The sequence below is a fragment of the Takifugu flavidus genome, chromosome 11 (genome assembly GCF_003711565.1).
Source record: "Takifugu flavidus isolate HTHZ2018 chromosome 11, ASM371156v2, whole genome shotgun sequence".
NCBI classification, from domain to species: Eukaryota; Metazoa; Chordata; class Actinopteri; order Tetraodontiformes; family Tetraodontidae; genus Takifugu; species Takifugu flavidus.
In genome coordinates, this window is record NC_079530.1 from 8,895,381 (window position 1) to 8,901,380 (window position 6,000).

Genomic DNA, 6,000 nt, shown 5'->3' on the forward strand with positions numbered 1-6,000 from the left:
CAATATTGTGAAAGACTAATAGTTATAAAAATTAGAACGGTTAAAATGGGGGGAAATGCTTAGAACAAAGGTGAAATCAACGCCGAACTCAAAAACAAACGATCGAAAAACTAACTTAATTGAGCCAGTTAGGACACATATGCAAGATAATTTAGATACTGGTCTTAAAAATACTTACGGGCAGAAATATTCGAATAATAAAGGAATCGAAAACGAAACGTCCGAAGTTTTTTTTTTTACATAAATACAGTAGGATACATAAAATCAAAGCTCAGCATTTAAACATTTTTGACCACAAACACTCCTCTTGCCTCTCACTCACAGCACTGAAAACTAAACAGAAACACTTCCGGAAAAGTTTCAGTTCCGGCTTCTCAGCCAATAGGAAGAGAGGATTCATATACACCGATACCAAGTGTCCAATAGAGAGCAAGAAGAGGTGGGGCTACGTAGTATCACTAATCAATACCTTCATTAATTAACTTCACTCATTTATTTTTCAAAATGTCTTTCGCACAAAGGTCCTTAACAAATTAGAGCCTCTACTGTTTCTATGGAACCCAATAGCAGTAGTTATTGAAAGAACCGAGTCTTAAACACACCATTTATTTCTCATCGGGGTCACTGCTAATTTCCTCAAAAAACCCATGTTAACTTACTCAATGAAAGAAAAATTCAGCATGGGAGACACTGTAAAATGGATTCAAATTGGACATAAATTGCATGTGGCCAGTGTCAGCACAGAGTTAAAGAAAAAAAAAAAACTTGTTATCAGAGAAACACATCATGACATATCTATTATCACCCTGAAAAGGCATCTCTGAATAGTTATGATAAATTATGTTGATGCCAAAAAAAAATTCACTGATGATTTCACCCAGACATAAAATAAAGTGACTTACACCGAGGCTGTGCACCTCTATAGATCAATGACATCTTGTTCTCTCAATTCAAGAAACTGTTTACAGTTACCCTGCGTCCTTCACTTGTAATATAATGCGATATAAAAGAACATGTTATTATTTGATTAATTCATTTAAGCATTCAGTATTGCTTGGAATTGAATTTAAATTAACAGATTGCATGTGTGTCTCTTATTAAATAGCTGTCAGTCACCAAAAATTCCTCTGCATATAGAGAGACGCTGGTATAGTACGGTAAAGGATGTGTGTGTGTGTGTGTGTGTGTGTGTGTGTGTGTGTGGTGTGTGTGTGTGTGTGTGTGTGTGTGTGTGTGTGTGTGAAATTTAACAGACCAACCTTCAGTCCTACTGAGAAAAACCACTTTTGCATGACATAAATGCCTCTGAGACAATGTTGAGAACATCAGCACAGTGATGCACGCCTGATGATCAAAGATCAATACGTAGAACACACATTCCACGAGACAAACTATGGTATGTAAAAGTAAATCCAAGTGAAATGCAATTTTTCCTTGCATTTTTATTTGGTCGGTGGTGAATGAGTTGAAACTGGATTTCTGGAATGTGGCTTATTCCAACCAATCACAGATCAATAACAGTTTGTTTTCACTAATTGTTGTGTCCCAGCTTGAGCCCCAGTTTTTCCAACACCGTGGTCGATACCCCGGCTGTGTGGCAAATGAACGCAGGCCGCTGGAACATATGTAACGCGGCACATTGGATGGAAATTCCCATGTTTCTTTCCACCCAGACTTATTTTATTCTGATAAAAGGAGGCAGAACCCCCCCCCCCACACACACACACACACACACACACACACACACACCCTCCTGCTGTTCTGTTCCAGAGTGGTCCTGCAGTGGTCGCATCGATCTGCAGTCATCCTTGAGTTCCAATTTGAAGGCTGAAGGATTCCACTGTTAAAGACGTTAAAGCATCCTTTGGTGAAGCATCAAGCAGCCACGAGAACATTGTGTGTGAGGATTAAGGCTGCGTTCTGAGTCACCTGTCATGTTTGTCCGGAGATTAGCCACAACACCGGCCCAGTGTGGCCTTGACAGGCAGGGGACACAACGCCCTCTCAGCACCTCTAGGGCTTTTATTAACTGTCCCTCAGCTGTGGTTCCCAAACGTTGCAACTGAGGGAAGCGCCTGATTAATAAACTGTGTCATTTTCTTGAACAGGGCACCGTTGTTCCTCTTCATCCTCTTCAAGTCAGCCGTGTCCACTCCACTGTCGCTCTCTCCGCGGACCGGGTTTCAACCCTCACCTCTCCACCGCGCCGCTCTCTCTGCCGTCCTTCCCTCCCCTCACTTGCCCTCTGCCCCACTCGGACGCTCCTCCCCACTGCCCCCTCTCACCCGGGGTAATTGCCTGCCTGAGCTCTGCAGTTACCCCCGTTCTCTCGCCATTCACTTTGGGTTTGGCGACACCAATCTCAGCGAGGGCGTGACACCATTTTGTGTAACTGGCCCTTGTGATGGAGATGCCATAATTGGCCTAATTAGAGGGGTGCGGACCGGATGGCCGTGGCTCTGACCCGCTGTGACCCGAGTCCATATGGTGGGAGGCTGATAATGACTCGGTTAATGTGCTGTGTCCATCAGTAAAAGATACTCAATATAGATGCTGTGCCAGAGAGATGCAGGGGGGGGTTCCACCTTTTAACCTCTTTACACTCACACACATTTTCATTTTAACTCCAATCATAATAATAATAGATTTGCTCAAAGCCCCCATGTGCCTAAATATGCTTAATTGCGTACAGTAGTCGTACCTGTCGGCGTGTTAGCGGGTTTCTTCTGAAACGTTCTGCCCACATATCACCAGTGGCATTCTTCAAGTGTTTCATTTTACGTGTCATTTGTTCCCGGCCCTGTCTCTCAGCTCCCATCATGCAGCTGTGTCACATTCATGCTGCGACTTTGTTCCATTTATGAATACGAGATGTATTGCCAGTTCAAATGAACATAATACAAATCTAATGGCCAATAATGAGATGCTGTTTCACCATTATTGGACGTGGGCTGCCAGCATGTGCCTGTGTGTGTGTGTATGTGTGTGTGTGTGTGTGTGTGTGGCGTGATTTCTCACTGCTGTGTATGATTTGATGCTAATAAAACCATACTTTCTGCTCCAGGAAGCAAGCACTGACCAGGATTCAGATTAGGCCTTAATGGCTTCCAGACCTGAGGCTAAATTGAAATGTAAAATCCCAAACCAAACATCATTCAGTGCTTTACATTTCCTGATGGTGCCCAGCAACTGGAAATGGGAGAGACCAATGGTTTAACTGTAATTTGTGCTGTTTTGTGCAAACACCCACGGCACTGAAGAGGCTGCCACTGGAGCTGTAGTTCCCTGTGTTTCCTCACTGGTTGAGGAATTTGCGATCTCGTTTCCTTCATTTTATTTTTATGGGAGTGGATCTAATCCCAAATTATTATTGAGTTCTATGGACTTTCTGAGCATTGCTGATGGGCCAACCGTCACCTGCAGCTCCACATTCCAGGAGCTTGTGTTTAAATCCAGGCTGCAGCTGGAAAATCCAGCGAGTCCAAGACACAGAAGCGTCGGCACCATCAAATAGTTCTTCTGTTTCTGAAAGCAGAACCTTTTATAGATCACTGTAAAAACAACACAAAACTGGGGGAAAAAAAACATTTCTTGGTTTGTTTTTCTACCTATTTTGACATCCGCTCTAGTTCTGCCGGCACAAAAACAAGCAGAAGTTGGTCCCGCTGACCAGATTCAAGCATCACGGTCCGATCATCCAACACAGCAACAACAAAGCGGCGCCGCTGGCAGACTCAGGCGTATTGATTTAGTCCGCATGCTAACGAGATGCTAAATAAACAGCACCTTGCTTCTCTTTTGTTGCCACCCAAGTCCCGCCTCTAAATCACTTTGACCTTAATAAACAATACCTGTGATGTTCATTCCAAACTTTGGGTCCAAGTGATGCAGGTGTGTGTTTAGATGGGGGGGGGCCCACCGTTCTCTCCGTGGGACTCCTCCCCAGCTTGGGGAGTGCGGTCATACGGCTCGCGGGTACTGCAGGGCTGCTGCGCCGCTATCTTTTGCCAGACTACCTTCGTCTTTGATGTTGCTCTTCAAAACAACAATGCCTTTCCTCCGGTGGCGGCGCAGACTTAATTACAAAGACGATTACCGTCCAAACCGCTCCAGCAGGCTGGAGGATCCAGATGTGGACCACACGGTTCTTAATGGCCCAAAAAAAAACAGCCCATTTCAGAAAAATTAGACCGTAGCCTCTGAAGACATCCGTCATATTTGACGTCTTGTGTTTTCAAACGCTGGCGTGTTGCCAGCCTGAGTCATGTGACCTATGACAAACAGGTTTCTGAGGCGGGCGTCACGGTGGAAGCAGATGATGAATGTATTGGAGACAAGGTATGACAGGAAATGGAGCGATCCTTCGATTATCAATGACTGATAACTGTTAGATTCTGACCTTTGCCCTCTGATCCGGCACCACGCTGACACGTCCAGTCTGGTCAAAAACCCGGGACGTCCCAGCAGCGGCCGTGTCCAAACCCACGTCATTGGTCCTGAATACTGGAGAAACACAACAAATGGAGCTGAAACCAGATTCTGGTCAACTTCTACGCCCGCTGGACAAGAGCCCACGTTGCTCCTGTCTGCCCCCTGGTGGCGAGCTGCAGCAACACCGATAAACACCAACGCATCATCCGTCTTTATTAATGAGATCGGCGGCGCCTGCCACGCTCTTTAAACTTTGTAGAGAATAAGGAGGGAAGGCAGGTGCTTTTAAAGAAATGTTATCCATTTGCCTTCCAATAAAATGCTGAGTAAAGTGAGTTATGCTCGGTTTCCCCTCCATTATAAATCACACAGCTCACTCCGTCACCCCGGTGCCTCCAACAGACATCCTGAGAGCTCCAGTTGTTTTTTTAGGCCGAGCATATCAGCAGCACAGTGGGAATGCATTATTCAAATAGATCTTTGTTACTCCTCCAAGATGATTGTGGCACAATCAGCCATGAAATAAGTTTGCTGTTTTTAAAGTGTTATTCTGCCCGCGAGTCTCTCAGGTGTAGCTTTGTATTCAGGTCGTCTCGCCGGCGCCAAAAATCAATCTCAATCAAAGGTGCCGAGGAGTTTATCATAAATTATCATGAAAAGGGTTCCCACTCAGTAGATGCTTAATTACAATCTCATTTGAATACGTTTGCATATTAATGAGTTTGGAATGAAAATGGTTTGTGAGGTTGGTGATGGGGGGCCGTGGGGTAACCCGCGGCGATAATGACAGTCCTTTAAAATATATGAGATATTATTGCTTCTGGAAATATGTGCACTTTTCTGTCTGTCAGTCATGCACACACACACACACACACACACAGAGCAACACCCATAGAAACACGTATGTGCAAACATGCAGAGCGCACGCACACTCAGGGGTGTTATAATATGATTAATGATGGGGTGTCTCTGACATTAATAAACTATAACCAAATTAAAGACTTCATTAGTTTCGTGGCAGCACAGCTCGTTTGGTCACACGGTGAATCGGCGCCGTGTGAGACGGGCCTGCCGCCGCTGCCTCCTCCTGCACTTTTCATGAGGAACTTTGGAAGAAACTTTAAACGTTGGACGTTTCGGGGAAACTAAAGGAGAAAGTGTTTGACTGTATGGGGGGGACACAGCGTGACCAGGTCGGATTCATATCAGTAATAACAAATCTGTTGATTCCAGTTATTTTACCTTCAACTCTGCACAGGATGAGAGTCAAAATTGAAAAGATAAAGGTTTTTATTTGCTTGTTATCTGACATTTAATACAACCCTTGAAAACAGCGCCCCCTCTCTTTCAACCAGGTGATTTATCACATTCCTTTGATCAATAATCAATAATCAGGGGGAGGAGGGGGGCACACGTCAATACAAATCAACAATAAAGAGTTCTGTTCATTGCAATACCTTCTATAAAATACCCATAAGTCTTTGCAAGCATACACCGAGTTTAATTCAAAGAGTCACTTATGGTTAATTTTTTTTTTTTTTAAAGTGTGTGGTGTGTGTGTGGCGGGGG

General features: G+C 44.4%; 1 protein-coding gene across 6 annotated transcripts in view; it reads right to left on the minus strand.

The window, feature by feature from the left end:
• The window catches only part of vrk2 (VRK serine/threonine kinase 2), a 13,040-nt gene extending 8,515 nt beyond the window's left edge, over positions 1-4,525 (minus strand). For 2 of the 6 annotated variants that reach the window (XM_057047112.1, XM_057047113.1), the window contains exon 1: positions 179-344. The gene's annotated coding sequence lies outside the window, so the exon portion shown is untranslated. Of the gene's footprint in view, positions 1-178; positions 345-4,399 lie in introns of those variants that run through there. The other 4 variants (XM_057047116.1, XM_057047115.1, XM_057047114.1 and 1 more) reach the window with 3 other exon arrangements.
• Between the last annotated feature and the right edge of the window lie 1,475 nt (positions 4,526-6,000).